Raw genomic sequence first — 23107 nt, 5'->3', positions numbered from 1 at the left:
ACCACGACAGATAATACTAGGTGATTTTAACACACCTCTCTCACCACTGGACACATCCTCCAAATAAAAATTGAACAAAGAACCATAGATCTCAATAACACAATCAATAATTTAGACTTAATGACATATATAGACTATATACAATATAAAATCCAACAAAGAGTGAGTATACTTTCTTCTCATCAGAACATGAAATCCTTCCCTAAAAATAGACCATGTGTTATGCCACAAAGCTATTGTTAGCAAATACAAGAAGACAGAGATACTACCTTGTATTCTATCATATGATAATGGATGGAAATTAGAAAAAAAATGACAGAGTATAAATCAGAAACTACTCCAACACCTGGAGATTAAATAATACACTATTGTATGATGAATGGATAACAGAAGACATCAGGAGGGAAATTTAAAAATTCTTAGAGGTAAACAAGAACAAAGAAACATCATATGAAAATATCTGGGACACTATGAAAGCACTACTTAGAGGAAAATTTCCTTCATGGAGTGCATTCAATAAAAGAAGAAAAAAAATCAACAAAGAAATGACCGACCACTACAGCTCAAAATGCTAGAAAAAGAAGAAAGGAGCAACAACAAAAGTAGAAGAAGACAGGAAAAAGTTAAAATCAGAATTGAAATGAATGAAATTGAAACAAAAGAAACTAAAAAAATTGACAAAATAATAGTTGGTTGTTTGAAAAAATAAACAAAATTGATAAACACTTAGCCACATTAACAAACAAAAGTGGAGAGAAAACTCAATTACTAAAATTTGGAATGAGCATGGAAATATCACAACAAACACGAGTGAAATACAAAACCTAATTAGAAGCTATTTTGAAAATCTGTACTCCAACAAAACAGAAAACCTTGAAGACATCACAAGTTTCTAGCGACATATGAATTACCTAATTGAAACCAGGAGGAAATACACAATTGAAACAGATGCAATTTCAAGTAATGAAATAGAAGTCATCAAAACCCTACCAACAAAGAAAAGTCCGGGACCAGATGGTTCTCAGTCGAGTTCTACAAAACCTTTAAAGAGCTCATTCCAAAACTTCTCAAAGTATTTCATGTATAGAAGAGGAGAGAACCCTCCAAAACTCATTCTATGTAGCCAGTATCACCCTGATAACTAAACCAGACAGAGACACATGGAGGAAAGAAAATTTTAGACCAATATCCTTAATGAATATTGATGCAAAAATTCTAAACAAAATCATAGCAAATTGGCATACAAAAATATATTAAAAAGATAGTGCACCACATCAGTGGGTTTTATCCCAGGGATGCAAGGTTGGATCAACATTCGGAAATCAATAAATGTAATTCACCGCATCAATAGACTTAAAGCCAAAAATCACTAATTATTTTGATAGATGCAGAAAAAGCATTGATAAAATACAGCATCCCTTCATGCTCAAAAGTCTAGAAAAAATAGGGATAGTGTAAAATTCTTTAACATTGTAAAGGCCATCTATGCTAACCCATGGCCAATATCATTCTAAATGGTGAAACACTGAAATAATTTCCCCTAAAACCTCAAACAAGGCAGGGGCAGATCCTTCTTCACCAATTCTATTCAAACATTTTCCTCAAAACTCTAGCCAGAGAAATTAGACAGACCAAGGAAATAAAGGGATATGGAATAGGAAAAGAAGAACTCAAAATATCCCTGTTTGCTGATGACATGATTATATATTAGAGCAACCAGAAAATTCCACCAAATAAGTTTAGAACTCATAAGTGAATTCAGTAAAAGTAGCAGGATATAAAATCAATGTTCACACATTATAATGCATTTTTATACATAAGTGATGAATCTTCCAGAACAGAAGTTAGGAAAACTACTCCATTCACAATAGCTTAAAAAAAAATACTTGGGAATCAATCTAACAAAAGAAGTGAAAGACCTTTACGATGAAAACTACAGAACACTAAAGAAAGAAATTAAAGAAATCTTAGAAGATGGAAAGATCTCCCATGTTCTTGGATAGGCAGAATTAATATTGTCAAAATGGCCATACTATCAAAAGTATACATATTCAGTGCAATTCCAATTAAAAACCCAATGATGTACCTCTCAGAAATAGTGTAAGCAATCATGAAATTCATCTGGAAGAATAAGAAACCCAGAAAAGCTAAAGCAATCCTTACGGGCAGAGTGAAGCAGGGGGTATCACAATACCAGAACTTCAACTATACTACAAAGTAATAGTAACAAAAATGGCATGGTATTGGTACCAAAATAGACAGGTAGAATCAATGGTACAGAATAGAGGACATGGACACAAACCCAAATTAATACAATTTCCTCATACTAGACAAAGGTTCCAAGAAATATGCAATGGAGAAAAGATAGCTCTTCAACAAATGGTGCTGGGAAAAATGGAAAACCTTATGCAACAGAAGGACACTAATCCGTATCTCTCACCCTCCAACAAAACTCAACTCAAAATGGATCAAGGACCTCGAATCAGACCAGAGACCCTGCAGATATATACAAGAAAAAGTAGGTCCAAACCTTCAACTTGTTGAGTTTTCTCTCAGCAAAGAAAGCTATCAACAATGTGAAGAGAGAGCCTACAGAGTGGGAGAATATCTTGCCACTCCACACTTCAGATAGAGCACATAATTTCCAGAATATATAAAGAACTCAAAAAACTCTACACAAGAATACAATAAACCCAATCAACAATGGGCTAAGGAAATGAACAGACACTTCACAGAAGAAGATCTACAAGCAGTCAACAGATAGATGAAAAAATGTTCAACATCTTCAGTAATAAGAGAAATGCAAATCAAAACTACCTCAAGATTCATTTCACCCTAACTAGAATGGTGATTATCAGAATACAAGCAACAATAGGTTGTTAGCGAAGATGTGGGGAAAAATGTACACTCATACATTGGTGGTGGGATTGTACATTACTGCAGCCACTCTGGAAAGCAGTATGGAGATTTCTTAGAAAACTTGAATAGAAATACCATCTGACCCCAGCTATCCCACTCCTCCACCTATACCCAAGGAGCTTTAAAGCAGAATAGTACAAAGATGCAGCCACATCAATATTCATAGCTGCTCATTCACACTAGCCAGAATTGTGGAAACCAACCTAGATTGCCCTTCAATTGATGAGTGAATAAACAAAACGGTGGATATATATATTTTCATTATATATATATATATAATGAAATATTACTCAGCCACAAAAAATAATAAAATATGGCATTTGCAGGCAAAGGATGAAATTAGAGAATAATCATGCTCCTGTGAGGTAAGCCGTCTCAAAAAAAAGAGGACAAATGATCTCACTGATAATGGATGATGACACATATGGGGGTGAGAGGGGGGCAAGAATGGAGGAAAGAGAGACTGTATAGAGGGAAAAGAGGGTGGAAGGGGTGGGGGGAAGAAAAAATAACAGAATGAATAAAAAAATTATTATACAAGGTAAATGTATTAGTACACAAGTGTATGCCTCTACTTCATGTACAAACAGAAAAACAAGATGTATCCCACATGTTTACAATAAAAATAATTAAAAAAATAAAAAGAAATGCAATAGTGAAAATACAATATTTTCATAATTAATAATATTCAGTGTATGGTGAAGAAACTTAAAACTCAGTTATAAAGCAAGATCTAACATTCATATATCTAAAGAATCTATGTATGTATCATTAAACTGAAAAAGATATTCAATAAACTCAAATCACCATAAATTATCAAAAGAAAAAAATTCTGCAAACCTGAAGAATGAAATGGAAAATCAAATGGAAGAGAGATATAAAACACCAGATGAACAAAAATTACAACAGATCCACACAAAGGCACATTATAATGAATATGCCTCGTATACAAAATAAAGAAAGAATTTTGAAAGCTACAAGAGAAAAGCATCAGACTATATATAGGGGGAAACCAATATGGATATCAGCAGATTTCCCAGATTGGACCCTAAGAGTTAGAAGGGCCTGGAACAACATATTTCAAGTTGTGAAAGAACATAGTTGCCAACAAAGAATCCTATACCTAGCAAAAGTTACCTTCAGATTTGAAGATGAAATTCCTTCCATGATAAACTAAAGTAAAAGAATGTACAAATAGAAAGCCTGTGCTACAGAATATTCTCAGCAAAATATTCCATGTGGAGGAAATGGAAAACAGCAATGTAGGTCAGCAAAGGGAGGAATTACCTTAAAGGATAAACCAATCAAAGGAGATATTAACTCAAGTTAAAAACCAAAAATTAACCCAAATGACTGGAACTACAAATCATATATCAATAATAACCCTGAATGTTAATGACCTAAAGTCATCATCAAAAGAGATAGGTTGGCAGATTGGATTAAAGAAACAAAAAGACCCAACAATATGCTGCCTGCACGAGACTCATCTCATAGAAAGGACATCTGCAGACTAAAGATAAAAGGGGTGGGAAAAAACCTACCACACACGGGCCTCAGTAAAATAAGGGGTTTCATTCTCATATCAGATAGATGGACTTCAAGTCTTAGTCTGGAGGGATAAAAAAGGAAATTTTCATGCTATTTAAGGGAAACATAAATCAGGAAGACATAATAATCGTAAATATTTATGCCCCAAACAATGGTGCATCCATGCACATCAAACAAACCCTTCTCAATTTTAGGAATGAAAGAGACCAAAACAATAATTCTGTGTGACTTTAACTCACCAGTATCACCACTGGATAGATCTCTCAAACTAAATCTAAACAAAGAAAACATAGAATTCAATAAAACTATCAATCACTTAGACTTAACAGACATGTATAGAATATTCGATCCATCAACAAGTGAATACACTTTCTCACAGCAGCACATGGATTCTTCTCTAAAAGAGACCATATGTTATGCCACAAAGCAGCCCTTAGCAAATGCAAAAAAAAAAAAAAAAAAAAAAAAAAAAGAGATACTACCTTGCATTCTCTCAGATCGTAATGGAATGAAATTAGAAATCAATGACAAAATAAAAACCAGAAACTACTCCAACACCTACAGACTAAATAATATGCTACTGAATGAAGTGTAGGTAAAAGAAAAACATCAAGAAGGAAATAAAAAATATTCATACAGGTAAATGAGATTGATCATAGAGCTATCAAAACCTCTGGGACACAATGAAAATAGTACTAAGAAGAAAATTCATTACATGGAGCTCATCCAAGAAAATAATAAAAAAGTCACAACTAAATGACCTATCTTACATCTCAAAAGCACTAGAAAAGAACATGACAAAATCAAAAGTAGTAGAGGACAGATTATAATTGAAATCAGAGCTGAAGTCAATGGAATAGAAACAAAGGAAACAATTCAAAAATTGACAAAAACAAAAAGTTGGTTTTTTGAAAAAGTAAACAAAATAGATAAACCCCTAACCACACTAACAAAGGAGAGAGGAAACTCAATAACAAAAATTGGTGTTGAAAAAGGAAATATCATGACAGACACCACTGAAATACATAACATAATGAAAAGCTACTTTGAAAATCTATACTCCAACAAAATAGAAATTATTGAAGATATTGACAAATTTCTAGAGACATATGATCATCCCAAACTAAACCTGAAGGACATACATGATTTAAACAGATCATTTTCAAGCAATGAAATAGAAGTCATCAAAACCCTTTGAACCAGGAAAAGCCCAGTACCAGATTTATTCTTAGGTGAGTTCTATAAGACCTTCAAACAAGAACTCATGCCAATATTCCTTGTAGTATTGCAGGAAATATAAAAGGAGGGAACCCTTCCAAACTCATTCTATGAAGCAGTATCACTCTGATATCAAAACAAGGCAAAGACACATCAATCAAAGAAAATTTTAGTCTGATATCTCTGATGAATATAGATGCAAAAATCCTTAACAAAATTTTAGCAAATCACATAAAAAACACATGAGACGATAGTGCACCATGATCAAGTGGGGTTCATTTCAGGGATGCAAGGATGGTTGAACAACTGGAAATCAATAAATGTAATTCATCACTTCAATAGACTTAAGGTAAAGAGACATATAATTATTTCAATAGATGCACAGTAAGTGTTTGACAAAACACAATACTCCTTCATACTCAAAGCAATAGGAAACATAGGGACAGTAGTAACATACCTCAACATTGTAAAGGCTACTTATGCTAAGCCCACACCCAACAGCATTCTTAATGGAGAAAAACTGAAACATTCCCTTTAAAAACTGGTACAGGACAGGGATACCCTCTTTCACCACTTCTGTTCAAAATCATCCTTGAAATACTAGCCAGAGCAATTAGACAGACCAAAGAAATTAAATGGACTCAAAGAGGAAAAGAAGAACTAAAAGTATCACTAATTGTCAATGATATGATTCTATATTTAGAAGATCCAAAAAACTCCACCAGAAAACTTCTAGACCTAATAAATGAATTCACCAAAATAGCAGAATAGAAAATAAACATGCATAAATCTAAAGCATTTTAATTCATAAGCAATGTAATATCTAGAAGGGAAAAAACTCTGCTCACGATTCTATTGGTTCTTAGTTCTACATGACAGTAGAATCCATTTTCATGAAGTTATAGAAGCATAGGATATATTCTATTCTAATTAGAATGACAATTGTCTTGTGGGTTTGCATAATGGTGAAACTTGTATTTTTATATGTATGCACAGGAAAATAATGTTACTTTTTTTCTACTGTCTATTTCTATCCTTCTCCCTTCTTTTTTCACCATTGTCTAATCTTACGAACTTTTCTTACCCTCCCCACTTTATGTGGTTTAGATTTTACGTATCAGCAAAAAATTCAACCTTTGGATTTGGGAATTGGTTTATCTCACTTAGCATAATATTCTTCAGCTCCATGCATTTACTTGTAAAAGTCATGGAGTCATTCTTCTTTATGGCTGATTAACAATGCATTGTGTATATATGCCCCAATTTCTTTATCCATTCATTTGTTGAAGAGGACCTATATTGCTTTCATAACTTAGCTATTTTAAATTGTACTGCTGTAAATATTAATGTGACTGTGTCACTGTAGCATGCAGAGTTTAATGTCCTTTGGGTATTTATTAAGGAGTGGGTTCGCTTTTTTTAATGATGGATACATTTCTTCAAGGACATCCATACTCCTTTCCAGAAGGGTTACAACAGTCCCACCAGCAATGTGTGAGGATTCTGTTTTCTGCATATCCTCATGAACATGTGTTACTTATATTCTTGATACTAAACCATACTGAACAGATTGAGATGGAATCTCAGGGCACTTTTAATTTGTATTCCTCTAATATCTAAAGATGTTGAACAATTTTTGAAATATTTGTTGATTATTTCTCTATTCTTTGTGAAAGGTCTGTTCAGTTCCTTTGTCCCTTTATTGATTGTGTGTGTGTGTGTGTGTGTGTGTGAGAGAGAGAGAGAGAGAGAGAGAGAGAGAGAGAGAGAGAGAGAGATTTTTGAATTCTTTGTACATCCTAGAAATTGACTATACAGGAAGCAAAATTCTTCTCCCATTCTGTAGGTTTTGTCTTCATGTTTCTTTTGCTGTAATGGTATTTAGTTTGGTCCCATCTAATTTATTAGTATTTTTTTAAGAGTCTTATTCAGGAAACCATTTCCTGTACAATGTGTTGAAGGTCTGGGCCTAACTGCTCTTCTAGTAGGTTCTGTGTTTCTAATAAAATTTCTAGGTCTTTGATTTACTTAGTGTTAAGTTTTGTGCAGGGTGAAAAATAGGTATTAACTTTTATTATATTACATTTGGAATTTTAGTTTTCCCAGGACCATTTGTTGAAAAGGCCATCTTTTCTCCAGTGTGCATTTTTAACACCTTTGTCTAATATGAGGTAACTCTATTTATGTGGAATTAATCTATGCATCTTCAATTCTGTGCCATTTGTTTTCATGCCTATTTAGTTTTTTTAACTATAGCTCTATTCACTGATTTTCATTGTAGAGGTACTTCACCTCTTTATTAGATTGATACATAAGTAGTTTATTTATTTATTTATTTTTTTGGAGGCTATTGTGAATAGAATAGTTCTTCTAATTTCTATTTCAGCTGTTTCATTATTGATGTATAGAAATTCAGTTGATTTATGGGTATTAATTTTGTATGCCACTACTTTGCTGAATTTCTTCATGAATTCTAGAAAGTTACCATTTGAAATTTTGGGACTAATTTGAACACTTTTTTTCCTACTCATATCACTTTAATTTCTGTCTTTAGCTTAATTGCTCTAGCCAGGGTTTCAAGGAGTATGTTGAACAAAATTGGTAAATGAGGACATCCTTGTCTCTTCCTGTTTTTAGTGGGAATGACTTCAGTTTCTCCATTTAGAATTATGTCAGCCTTGGGATTGACCATGGTGAACTCTGATTTTAATATGTTTTTGTATGCAATTTACCAGTATTTAATAAAGAATTTGTTTGCATCTATGTTCATCAAGGATATTGAAATAAAGTTTTTATTCTTTGATGTGACTTTGTCTGAATTTGGTATCAAGGGGCTATTAGTTTCATAGAATTAGTTTGAAAGTATTCCTTACTTTTCTATATTGTGTAAAAATTTGAGGAGGATTGATGTTGGTTCTTCCTTAAAAACCTGGTAGAACTTGGCTGAGAATCCATCCAGACCTAGATTTTTCTTTTTGATAGATTTTTTATGGCTTCTTCAATTTTATTACTAGAATTTGATCTCTTCAAATTTTCTAATTCTTCTGATTCTGTTTGGTTAGGTCATACATAGTAAGAGAAATGCAAATCAAAACTACACTAAGATTCCATCTCACCCCAATTAGAATGGCGATTATCAAGAACACAAGCAACAATAGGTGTTGGCGAGGATGTGGGGAAAAAGGTACACTCATACATTGCTGGTGGGGTTGCAAATTAGTGCAGCCACTCTGGAAAGCAGTATGGAGATTCCTCAGAAAGCTTGGAATGGAACCACCATTTGACCCACTATCCCACCCCTTGGCCTATACCCAAAGGACTTAAAATCAGAATACTACAGAGATACAGCCACATCAATGTTCATTGTTGCTCAATTCACCATAGCCAGATTGTGGAACCAACTTAGATGTCCTTCAATTGATGAATGGATAAAGAAACTGTGGCATGTATGTATGTATATATATATATATATATATATATATATATATATATATATACACAATGGAATATTATTCAGCTATCCAGAATAATAAAATTATGGCATTTGCAGGCAAATGGATGAAACTGGAGAATATCATGCTAAGTGAAATAAGACAATCTCAAGAAACCAAAGGACAAATGATCTAGCTGGTAAGCGGATGATGATGTATAATGGGGGGTGGGAGGGATTAGCGTTAGGGTTAGGGTTAGATTTAGGGTTAGGGTTAAGGAGGGTTGCAAGAATTAAGGAAGGAGGACTGTATAGAGTGAAAAAAGATGTGGGAGAGGTGGGGGGGAGGAAAAAATAACAGAATGAATCAAACAACATTATCCTATGTAAATTTAAGATTACACAAATGGTATGCCTTTACTCCATGTACAGAGAAACAACATGTATCCCATTTGTTTACAATAAAAAAATTTAAAAATTTACATTGTTCCCTCTTTCCTATATTTACCTGAGCTAAAATTTTATTAAATTTGTTCAGTGTTTCAAAGAACTAACTTTTCTCATTGATTTTTAAATTGTTTTTATAAGGTTAAATTTATTGAGTTGGACTCTTATTTTATTTCCTGGGTTCTATTGATATTGTTATTGATTTGTTCTTCTTTGTCTAGGGCCTAGAGATGTAATGTTAGTTTATTTATTTGGTGTCTTCCTGTTTATTTACTAAAGGAGCTTAATAATATAAACTTTCCTCTTACAGCCTCCTTCATAGTGGCCCAGAGGCTGTGATATGCTGTGCCACTATTCTCATTTACTTCTAAGCAATTTTTATTTTACCACTGATTCATACTGCAATGCATTCATCATTCAATCAAACGATTTTCAATGATTTATCCTCCAGGTGTTTGAGTATTTTCTACTTTTTGTCTTATATTGAATTCTAATTGTATTTTGCAAAATGTTGCACATGCTGTGGAGACGAAGATATATTTAGTCATTGATCAATTAAATATTCTACATATGTCTGTTAAGTCTAGATTTTTTTAGTTGTGTAGCATCTTTATTTATTTTTTGTTTGGATTATTTATCTAATGTTGAGAGGATTATGTTAAGGCTACCCAGTATTATTGTGTTTTGGCCTATTTGATTCTTGATGTTAGGGAAAGTTTGCTTGATATATGTAACTGCTCCTTTCAGAACACAAATATTGATGACTGGTATTTCTTCTTGTATGATTCCCTTAAGCACAATAAAATGGCCATCTTTGTCTCTTCTGTTTAACTTTGCTTTGAAGTCCAATTTATCTGATATGAGAATAGAAACTCCTGCTTATTTATGAAGACAACATGAAAATATACTTTCCCAAACTTTCATCTTCATTCTGTGGATGTATTTTTTATACATAAGTCTTTTGAAGACAGCATATAATTGGGTCTAATTTTCTTTCTTTCTTTCTTTCTTTCTTTTTTTCTGGTAGAGTGCCTGCCTTGCATGCTCGAGGCCCGGGTTTGAGTCCCCAGCACTGTGTGATTGTGGAAATAACAAAGGGTCTAATTTTCAATTCAATCTGCAAGACTATGCCTTTTTTGATGAATTTAGAGAATTCGTGTTCACTGTTATTATTGAAAGATGCTTTTTTATTTTTTGTCATTTGGGTTTATTTCTAGTTTTTAACTTGAACTCATTCTCCTTTGAGTATTCTTCTAGTGTTGTTTCTGATTTTGCTGGTTTTTTTCTTCATGTATTTTTGGAATATTTTATTGAGTATCTTTTGTAGTGTCAGCTTTAAGTTGTGAATTCTTTTAAATTTTATCATGGAAATTTTTTATCTTACCTTTTAATCAAACCTTAATTTTCTTTATATAGTATTTTTGGTTAGCATCCATTTTCTTTAGAGTTTGGTATATAGTATTCTAAAGCTTTCTACCTTTTAGGGTCTGGGTTAAAAAAATCAGCTGAGATTTGCATTGGTTTTCCTCAAAATGTGACCAGTCTTTTTCTCTTGCTGCTTGTAAGATTATATTTTCTGTATGTTAGATATTTTCAAAATAATGTGCCTTGAAATGGGCCTCTTGCAATTTTGTGTATCTGGAGTTCTGTGTGCTTTCTGCATTTGATTTTTCATTTTGTTTTTCAAATTTTTGGAAATTTTCTTATGTTGTTTTATTGTTAAGATTGGGCAGTATTTCAGAGCCTTCATCTTAAAATTTCTGTATTTCAAAGCCTTTATCTTAAAATTTCTGTTCATAGTCCTTTAACATTTTTTATCTGTAGTAATCTTTTTTTTTAAGATTATATACTTTGTCTTCAAGCCATGATAATCTATCTTCCATGTGGTCTAGTCTGTTGGTGATGCTTTCCAGTGAATTTTTAATTTGGTTTGTTACTACCTTCATTTTGAAAATTTCCAATTGATTTTTCTTCAAGATCTAGATCTCCGTATTGAAGTTACCTTTCAATTTTTGTATTTCCTCTCTTAATTCATTTATTTTGTCATCTTTTACCTCAGATCAGTTGAACCATGGACTTTCTGAATTCCAACTCTGGCCTTTCCTCTATGGTGTCAATGGAATCTGTTGTTTAGGTATTCTATGTTGTGTGGAATGGTTTTTTCCTTCATTTTCCATATTGATGGTGTGTGCATCCATCTATCTGGGTGGATCTCAAACAGTAGAGTTTATACTTTATAAGTCTATAGTGCCCTTATATGTTATAAGAACCTCACAGTGTAGGGGCAGAGGCAAATGAGAGTAAAAATCTATGCCAAGAATATACAGCAGATTAGGTACTTATTTCCTATTTTGACATTTACAGTGATATTTGGTATAATATGCAGAAATAGAAGGTTCAGCAATTTCCAGTAGTAAAAAAGTAAGTAATCATAAATTATGTCTGGCACAAAGTCAAACAATAGGTGTTGTCTATGTCTTCTGCCATGTTAATTACTGCTCTGGCATTGGTGGTAGGGAAGACATTATAGACAACAAGTAGCATTAAGAGATATTAAAGATCCACTTGGTATGTGGAAAAAGGAGATAGGAAGTACAAAATGTGTGCAATTTTAAAGGGTAAATAGGGCAGATGAAATGGTAACATAGGATGTCATGTTAATGAGAAAGAGGGAGACAAAAATAGAAGAATATAAAGGAAGAGTGGGAAAGAATTTGGTCGTTCACAATAGAAAATGGAGAGGGGAAAGAGAAATAGAGAATACAGTGGTGGAAAAAAGTATACAAAACAAAATCAAACTATGCTAATCAAAAACCTTGACCCTCAAAAAAACTGGCCATGAAAAAAAAACAACCTTCAACAAAAAGACTAGAAACTAGAAAGAGTAACAAGTCTTTACATGTATAGGTGTTCTTGAACCAATCAGTACATATTCAAGTAAATTGAAACGCCAAAAACAAAATAAAAACATAACTAAAAATAAAAAAGAGTGAAAAACCTGGATGAAAAGTTAAGAACTTTTGGAGTCATTTTGACTATGTTGGACAAATAGTGAGCATATGTGTTTACTCTCTGTCCCCAACTGATTTTATTTCCTCTTGAGGTGTGAACTGAGTGTGGGGGTATGGGGTGTGGGCTGTCAAGCCCTTCCTTTTTATTGTGTTGTTCACCATGTTGCCAGCTGGGTTCTAAGACTTCTAAATTTGTCTTCTTGTGAGATAGATAAGGGTTGAAATGGGAGGAGCTGTCCACCCATTACCAGTGTGTGCTCTGCATTGGGTTCTATGAGAGAAGGTCCCATCGGTGGAGTTCCTGATTGCAGGGACTTAGTTTTAGTGAGGTTCTAGTTGCTTTATTTTGTGGTGAGTTGCTAGCATTGTTGAATTGATATTCCTCTACAGTCTGGAAGATGTCAATCTGTGATGGACTGGGCACTTCAGGTGGTGAAATATTGGACTGGTTGGGCCAGCCTGTGGGCCAGAGAGCAATGCAGATGGCTGGGTCAGATTGAACTGGCAGGGACATTGCAGCCTGGCACACTTGGCTATAAACTAAGCAGTGAAATTGCAGGCATAGTTGGTCAAGCAGTGGGCAGGGCATGAGGTTTGGGGGTTTGGAATACTGGGTCTCTGGGGTAAAGAGCCCAGGCAGATTGTGGTCCCAGCAACCAGACAGATAGGGCAAGCCAGGAGTGGCTGGATGTCAGAAAACTGGCATGTGCCAGCAACAGATAGGGCACTATAATGGGTGGAAGCCAGGGACTCAGCATGCACCAAACTAGGTGGGTTCAATGGTAAGGTGGGTGCTGTGGTCTTGGAAGTGCCTAGAACCAGTCATGTAGTTAATCAGAGAGCTATGTGCCCTGAAACTCACCACATCAAATATCTGATTCATTGTAGCTGACCTTATGAGCTCCTTTGAGCCACAGGACTCAAAGAATTGGAGAGAGTTGGGTTCTCCCTACTTCTCCAACTGGAGTTTACCTGGGCAGAAATGTTCTTGGTTTCTTCTTTTCCCTGGGTTTGTTAATCTTAGTTGTCTTTGCTAGGCTAAGATAGGTTTACGCAGTCCTAGTCATAATCTCCCAAACCTGGGTTTACCACTATACATTGGAATGGCTGTTGTTTACTCTCAAGATGACTCCTGGTTCAGCTCTCCAATGATGACTGGTAAACTCAGGGTAACTTTTTTAGATCAATTTAACGAGTTGAACAGTCTCTGGTTCAGTAAGAGCATTGACCCTCTATTCTCAAGGTTTTTCACTTGGAGTCTGAGAAGTACTATTTTCACCACTTGTGTTCTGGGTAAGTGAGCTAGGAGTAATGCTGCCTCACGCTAACACACCATCTTGCATGCCTCAATAATAACCTTTTTTTAAAATTTTTTTAAGTGTGTACATAACACTCTATGATTTTTTTATATCTTGTCATAAAATCAAAAATAATGTGGTTAGTAGTAATAATATTCATTTTTATGATACTTTATGAAGTATCCATGGTAGAGTTCATATTTACCAAAATTCATTTGAACTGAAATTCATATTTAAGGAAATATTAAGGTCAAAAGAGAGTTTGAATGTTAAAACAATTATCAGAGGAGGGCACTTACTATAAATGAGAACAGCAATGGAAATAAGAAGACAATAAAATCAATTGGATCAAATATATTTATATTTTATGTGCACAAATATAAAAATATCAACTTTTTATACATTAAAGTAATTTTTCATGTAAAGAGAATAAAAAACATACAATTTTTAAAAACAAAAATCAATTTGTGATAGTTAGTTTAAAGAAAAGATTGAGTCATGCACAGTGACACATACCACTAATTCCAGCCATTTTGGAGGAGAAGGCAAGAGGATTTCAATTTCAATGCCACCCTATGCAAAATATCAAGACCCTAAGCAACTTAGTGACACCCTGACTCAATATAGAAACAAGAATATGAAGTGCAAAGGATATGGATACATGGGTACAACCCAAGGTCAAAATAAATAAATAAATAAATAAATGAATAAGGCTATATTGTTCAAAGCAACCCTGAGAAGGATGGCAAATATTTTCTCAAACAATATTTTGTTTAAGGAGATAACAATACCCCATGAAGAAACAATATATCCTTAAAAGGAAATATTAATAGGGTTGAAATATCTTGTGGACAAGTTCTTAAAAGATGGATTTCATTGGATTTGCCAATCACCCTGCAATAACCCAATCTTTTGTTTAAAAAAAAGAAAAAAAATTTAAAACCCACTGATGCATACTAATTCGGGCAAGATCTGAAAGCTAAAAGTAACAGTTTCAGATATTCATCCAATACTACCAAATCCATATACTTTATTAATAGTAATGCCAGGTAACAATGATTCATTAAGTACAAGTTTAAGAGATGAGTTCCTTTGCATTCCTCTGATAAGGTATTTCTAATTACTGCTCTTGAGTGACAGGACTTCAATACAAAAGTAACAATCCAGTATTGCTGGGTTTTCTTCCATAGATTTAATTTTTTGTAATTTTTAATAGAATTCTATCAAAATTGTTAGCTGAGGGTTATGAGTGAATTAAGAAATCATTTCTCAACATGAGGATTATCTGTCTATAGCCAACCCCAACTATGAACTCAGATTTTCAAATACTATATTGCTGCAGTAAAACACCTCACCTCATGTGGATATGAGGTGTCCACTAAAATGGCTGAGTTTTGTAAACATGTCACCTATATGGGATTCCAGATAATCCAATGGACCTGAATTTTGATGTCAGATTTAAAGAAGGCTATCTTAAGCCTTATCAAGATCAGGAACTAGAGACAGGTACATGGGTTCCTGTAAATGTCAATGCTATGATTGGATATTAGTTGTCCCCCAAAAGTTCATGCATGAGACAATGCAAGAAGGTTTAGATATCAAATGATTAGGTTATGAGAGTATTGCCTATTCAGTGCAATAAGCCTTAGTTAGGGATGGAATGGTAACTCCAGGCAAGTAGGGTATGGCAGGAGAAGGGGCCCAAGGGGCAGGCCTTTAAGAATTATCTTTCATCCTTGTTGAGCAGAGAGCACTCTCTGCTTCCCCACACCATCTTCTCAAATACTTTTATACACCACACTCTCCTGCCACGATGTTCTGCCTCATCCCAGTCCCAGAGGAATGCAGCCAACCATCTCTGAAATGAGACTTCTGAAACTGTTAGCCCCATAATAAACTTCCTTGTCTAAAATTGCTCTTGTATAGAATTTAGGTCATTAAAAAAAATCTGAGTAAAACAGTCAGATGCTAGTCTTTAATTTTGGACTAATATGTAAACTTCTATATTAGGCCTTTAAAAGAAAAAAAAATAAAACATTTGATTTGTACACCAGAATTCCAAGCTGCCTGTGAGAAGTTAAAAGATACTCATGACCCTTCCTGCCCTACACCTACCTGACACAAAAGGTTATAAGACTATATAATAAAGATGAGAAACAAGGTACAATCCTTGAGGTTCTCAGCTTGACCATACAATGAAAGGAAGTTTCTCCTTCCCTTGGGGTGTGATTGCCAATTGTGATCTACCACAAGAGGTTGAGAAACACACTGTCAACATTGCTTTGGGGAAAAAGACATCTCAACAGAGTACAGCACAGATGAGAAATTTCAAAAGATTTCACAAAGGAGGAAACATTAAAATTGCAAAAAAAAAAATGAATATGAGTACAAAACAATACTATTTAAGGACATTAAAATTCAAGCTAAAAGACTGTTGTATACTCACTGGGAAGGAAAAAAAAAGAAAAAAGAAAAACAATCACACACATGCAAAAAACTAATGGTCACACAGGAGTTAAGTGATTGGAATTATCAGACCTGCTGTGGTAAGGTAAAAATTAAAGTTGCTTTGGAAAATGGCACGGTACTTTCTACTCAGGCACATACTATGAACCATTAATTATTTCCCTATATAGAAAATAAGTGGAAAAATGATTATAACATAATGATCTAACCGGAACCCAACACTACTGACTTTACCACTGGGATAGTTTCTCCAGCTGCCAACACACTCTGCAGGCTAGGACCCTTCAAACTGGATGATGGGACCTAGTTTTCACATAAGTACAAACAGAGCCCCAGAACCATCTTGGAGAAAATCATAGGGCAGTGGTCTAATTAGCACCAAGAACCTGAAGGATAAAGCAAAACAGAAACAGAAAAATAAAGAAGTTGTAGAGGAGGCTAAGAAGGGGACCGAGGAGAGAAAAGTACCTGCTGAGTATGAAGAGGTGAATAAACAGTATGCAGAAGATGAGGAAGAACAGGAGAAAGAAGATAAAGTAAATTCCAATTGGCAGAAATCAGAAAATGGGGTGGCAGCAGGAGAACCCTTCCAATTGGTTTGGCATGGAATGCTCCTTGGAAAGCGAGAGTAGGAAAAAACTAGGATGCAAACATTTTACCTGCTTGTAGCTTGAAGAACTGCACAAGAGGTTCCATTCTTTTTACTCCAGCCTTCTCATTTCCACCTGTCTAGATGCTGACACTCCCCACTAATTCTCTCCTTGGTACACCGTCTGGCCTGCTCCATTTGAGCTTTCCTGTGGACACCAGTTGTACATCTCCCCTTACTTGCTCTTTTGCTCCCTCATACCACTTATATTCTCATAGTCTTTCATAGCAGCCCCCAGCCTTGTATCCTGCTCCAGCCCTCTCTAGATTTACCTCGCAACTTCTCCTATCAGCTGGCAGGAGCCTGGGGTGGGGTCAGGGTCAGAAACAAACCCACAGCTTCCAATTTTTCCTCCACTTTTTGCATTATTAAGTTTAGAGGGAATAATGCTTCTCTTTTATTTTTTCTTGCTTTGTTTTTTAAAAATGATGAATAGTGCTATATAGAAAAGTAAGAGAGTACTTGCCATCAGACATTATGGAGAGGTACTAAGAGGAAGAGGGCATGAAGGTATTCTCAGGACATAATTAATGTCCTATTTCTTGATGTAAGCACTAGTACATGTTATTTTTCCTTTGTGGTAATTAAAGAAACTCTATAATTTTAATGTGTGCCTGTTCTTGCTGTGATTAATAAAATCAAACTTATTACATGAATGACTGTGAGGAAGAGCAAAAGAAGGGATTTAAAATGACATTTAGGAACATTTTATTTTTAATTTATTTTCTTTGCTCTAATTACTTATACATGGTAGTATAATGCATTTATACATTTTGTAGATCACACATAAATGGAATGTGATCTCTGGGAACATATTTTAATAATGTACACAACAATTTGTTTGATTGTGGTGCTGGTTTCAAAAATATGTACATATGCCACAAGATAAAAATATACCCTTAAGATATGTGCAGGTTAATTTGTGCCAATTCAAACTCCATAAGACTATTAAAAAAGTAGGATGTATCCAAAGCTGATGTTAAAAATGAAATATAGAGACATAAATTAGTAAACCAAAAACTGACTAGGAATTTATTAGCAAATGATTCATCTCAATAGTTTGAAACAAATAAATTTTATAAAAGAGTAGATAAAATAAAATCTTAAGCAAAAGATTAAAATTAGAAGATATTGAAAATAAACATAACACAGAATCACCAAAGTCAATGATGGTGCTTTTAAAAGGCAAATGAGCCAGATCTAGTGGAGCAAGTGTGTATTCCAAACAACTCAGGAGGAGTATTAAGAGTTCAAAGACAGTCTCAATCACTTAGTGAATCACTTAGTAACTCAGAGAGACCCTGGTAAATTCAATAATTCAATAAGTAAAAATTATATCAATTATATGCTAGGTAATTGCATATATATGCATATATATGATGATGTCTCACTTGAAGTGAATATATTCTGTGAAATTCATTCTAAGATGATTCTGCTATTTTCCAAATACCTGAGTGTAATGACAAATATCCAGTTGGGACAGACTACTACGTGGTGAGGCCTTTTGATATATCCATTCCACTGTTGTACATGAAATCTACCACTGACCAAAACACCATAATGCCACGATAGAATGATGTTATAAAGTTAAAGCAATCAGGGTAGACTCATGATAAAATTAATACATGGTGGAAATCAAGACAAAACTATTAATAAGTCTTTTGCTATTTAGACAGTTTTAAATCATAGAGATTGTAGTGTAGGAAAGAGGAAAAATGGCATTCTTTCCAAAGAAAAACGCTAGAATATGGGGATATTTGTATGATAGTAGAAATGCTTTTGTATGCTTTACACATACCACACAACCCATTTTCACATACTAAATATAAATATGAGAATTGTGAAAAGTTAAATATAAAAGAAAATATAAAGCATCCAAAAGTTGACATAAGAAAGTGAGATAGGATGCATATGGTGGTGCACAACAGAAATATCCAGTACTCTAGAGGCTAAGACAGGAGGATCACAAGTCTATGACCAACCCAAGAAACTTATCAAAATATGTCTGAAAATAAAATTTTAAAAAGAGCTGAGCTGAGGGTATAGCTCAGTAATAGAACACCAGTTTCAATCTCCCATATCATAAAAGGGACAAAGAACAACAAAAATGTTATTTATTTTCAAAATTACACAAAACATTTTTAAATTCATAAATTGTAAAGTATTAAAATAAAAATTCCATTCCTCAAATGATTCCATTAAATGGTTCAAGGACACATGACCTAATTACCTCATATATACTCAAACAATTATAAGAAGAAAACTACAGACTGCAAAAAGAAAAGCAGGCAAGAGACTTGAACATTCACTTTAAATAGACCATATATAAGTGTTCCATAATCATAAAAAACTAAAAATCTTTAGAGATTAGGTAATGTAAAATAAGATCACATCATATACACAGAGTTAAATAGTATTGTTGAACATGTGGAAGAAAGGCACTCTCATAAAGGGAAGATATAGTTTTAACTGTTATTATGCATGCGCAAAATTTTTTTTAATCAGCATACATGATACACCACCACCAGAAACAGAGATTGAAATTACAACACCTGGACATATGAGGACATAACCATATTTCTCCTCAGTTGAAACCTAGGGGCGTGATTAAAGCGGTGTATATTTATGAATAAATTAATAATAAATCGTGAAAAATAATGGTTCTTGAAGGTAGACATATTTTGTTATATTCAGTTTGACATGTACTTAAAAACATCATGTATATTTTAAAAAGTTGTCACATGAATGCTGTATTTCATATGTAAGAATATTTTAAAATGTGCAGAATTTGAGAAAAATAAAAATACAAAGAAGTACATCAAAGAACCAACTGCACACTTTATGTATAGATGGTAAAATGATCATCAGGATGACCATTTCCTCCAAGTCAACTATAATAATACCTCAATAAAATTAAAGAAGGGAACAATGTGAAAACATTCAAAAATTTCCAAGAAGTTTATATATATATATAAAATTAGCCAGGAACTCTCTGAAATATAAAAGCAAAGTACTAGTTATCATTACCTGATACTAATGTATGTTACAAAATTATAATATTGTGGTAATATAAAGACCAAGAAATCACAATAGAGAAAATTAGAAAGGTAAATCCATATGTATCTAAATATTGTTTTATTGTTAAGTGCAATAAAAAGGCCTATATAAATACAATCATATCAAGGGAAGTATTTAATGTGAAAGATACAATCCAACCAAAAGGTAGACGTTAGAACAAGAGGCCCAGACGACTGGTTGGAATTGTGTGCAGAATGTGGGTGACACTGGAATTATACCCCAGCACCACCCACCAGAAAGCAGATTTTAAGAGGGATGATTATAAAAATATAGCAGAGTATGAAACTCCTGACTCTTGGTCCACCCATGGTTATGCCAAATCAATATATACTCCTGTTTTGAATCTGTCTTAAATTTACAAATTAATTAGAGGCATATAAAACAAAATTATCTACCATCAGATGAGTATGAAAGGTTGGATTATATTAGGACATTAGCATTCCTTGAGTAATGATCCTTATAACTGGGACAGGATAGTTAAATCCACTGTCACCCTGAGTAGAGGAAGACAGTTTGGGTCATAAATATAGCACATTTAATTTTAAATTTCCTGTAGTTTGAACTTTAATTTAGCTGGTACACACAGAGAAAGAGACTAGATATACATGAGTATAAAGATCAGATAAAAGGAGTGGTTTTCTATGAAAATGCAAGATCCCTGTGTTTTATTTCATGGGACCGGGGAAGAAGAGAAGTTAGAACCCAAGGGTCCCAATTTTTCCTAAAAGACATTTGCCACCATAATCTGCAAAAGACTGTTGCTAACAGTTGAGTTTCTATCTATCCAGCACCAAAGAGTTAACAAGGGAAATATATCTCATGGCTGGCAGCCCAAGTAGAAGTGAAGTACTTCATGAGCCCTCTTCCTTGGCTCACCTCACTAATAACTCCAGCACTAAGCAAAATTTTCTGTAAGGAATTTGTCTGAAATTCAAATTTTCCATTCAATGGACTACATCCTAAACCTCCAGGCTTTGGGAGCAATGACAAATGCACATGTGCTTATCTCAGTATATCACAAAGAAGAGGCTCCATATTTATATGCAAGAATTTCTATGTACTAAAATCCCCACTAGGAGTGAAGATAAAGAGATAAAAGTAGAGATTCCTATTTATTTCTAAAATAGGATCTTATCACCTTCATTCAATGAGTATAAGACAACCTCAATTCTAAAAAATTTGCATCATGAATTAGTGTACCATTCTACTATAAGATTTTCTGTGACCTGAATGCAGCTGTTAGAATGGCTACTATCAAAAAGTAGAATAACAAGTACCCCAATTATATAGACATGGAAGAAAGAAACACTTTAAACCATTAGAAATAAATTTAGTAAAACCAATTTTTAAAAAGCCTTGAAAGTTGAAAGTTCTTTAATAACTAACAGAATAATAATAATTCTGGGTGCATTTCCAAAGTATTTGAAAACAGTCTGTTAAATAAATGGTTGCATTCTCATCTTCACTATAGCAGTATTTGCAGTAGCCAAGGTCAGGAAACAACTCAAGTGCATTTTGGATGAGGGGAACCCCAGATTTCTTCCAGTTTTAAGGCACTCAGCTACTTCTCTGAAAGACTACACTCCCAAAACTACGTCTACTGTCTAACAAGATAAGACCCAAGTACTGATATTCACTAGACTCTCAGGAGACATTAGATATTCCAGGTGTGGGATTCTCATATCAGATAGTTCTGAAACAGTACCAGGAAAATAGCAGAGAGGGAAAGAGAACTTTCTCACATAATTTCCATCAGGGGGACTCTCAACAGAAACACAGTTTGACAAGGCAACTGACCTTGGAGAGACAAAAGGAGAATACAAGCACATATTTTTACAAAAGTCAAGTGATTTTTTCCTCTACTTTCCTATCATGTGAAATTCTCATAAATAATAACAGCAAAAGCCTTTGTTTTTGCCTTTTTCTATGGTACTGGGGATTGAACACAGGGGCATGTTAAATATGAGCTACATACACAGTCTGTGTTTTAAAAATTTGAGACAGGGCTTTCTAAGTTGCCTATGCTCAACCTAAATTTCTGAAGTTGACCTTGGAACTGCAATCTTCATGGTTTAGCCACCTGAGTCTCTGGGATTTTACACATTTGTCATTGCACCCAGCCAGAAAATAAATCCTGTAGAAAGTTCTATCCAGTTCTCGGTTAAAAAAAAAAAAAAAAAGAAAGAAAGAAAAGAAAAAAAGAATTATAAAAAATAATGTGCTCATTTGAAATGTAATAGGGGAAAATAATTGATAATATTGAGGATAGGGGAAGCTGTCATTGAAAATATGAACAGGGAGCTGAAATATTAGATTTTATTGACATATATATATGAATAATATATATATATACATATATATATATATATATATATATATATATATATATATATATATATATATATATATATAAAGGTTTAAGCTGTGAGACAGGGTTCTGGATTTCACATTTTGCTTTCCATACATTTAGAACATTCAGGAGGATTCAATCAGGGTGGCACACACCTGTAATCCTAGCAACTAATGAGTCTGGGCACCCGTTTAAGGCAGACTCAGCATCTGTTTCAAAATAAAAATAAAACATACCAGGGACATGGCTCAGTGGTAAAGGACCTCTGGGATCAAAGCACAGTATCACCATCCCATCAAAACAGAAGAATGAGCCCAGGAAGAAGGAAGAACTGAGAAACAGGGCTGGGGAGATAGCTCAGCTGGTAGAGTGCTTGCCTTGCAAGCACAAGGCCCTGAGTTCGATCCCCAGTACCGCAAAAAAAAAAAAAAAAAAAAAAAAAAAAAAAAAAAAAAAAGAACTGAGAAACATACAGACTGCAGATCACAACTCTCCTCATGCAGGAAAACAATACAAAGAGTTGCAATTCTGATGATCTTCCCTCTCCACAATCCACCACATAATCTGGGAATGTGCTGAAATGATGGCATATATGTGCTCAGATAGGACTTCAGATAGTGGCTGAAAATATTCTGCAGAAACTAGACAGCCTATGGCTGACATATGCCCCAAATGAGTGGCAAGTGAGGATTC

At 34.1% G+C, this 23107-nt stretch overlaps 1 protein-coding gene across 3 annotated transcripts in view; it reads right to left on the bottom strand.

Moving 5' to 3' along the window:
• LOC306643015 (uncharacterized protein) overlaps window positions 1-23107 on the bottom strand; it is a gene marked incomplete at its 5' end in the record, with an annotated part of 116391 nt that overhangs the window by 4362 nt on the left and 88922 nt on the right. The gene's annotated exons all lie outside the window — the stretch shown is intronic.

The sequence above is a fragment of the Sciurus vulgaris genome, assembly GCF_902686455.1.
Source record: "Sciurus vulgaris genome assembly, chromosome: 13".
Taxonomy (NCBI): domain Eukaryota; kingdom Metazoa; phylum Chordata; class Mammalia; order Rodentia; family Sciuridae; genus Sciurus; species Sciurus vulgaris.
Note: the sequence above shows the minus strand (reverse complement) of the source record. Positions and strands in the feature narration are given on the sequence as shown.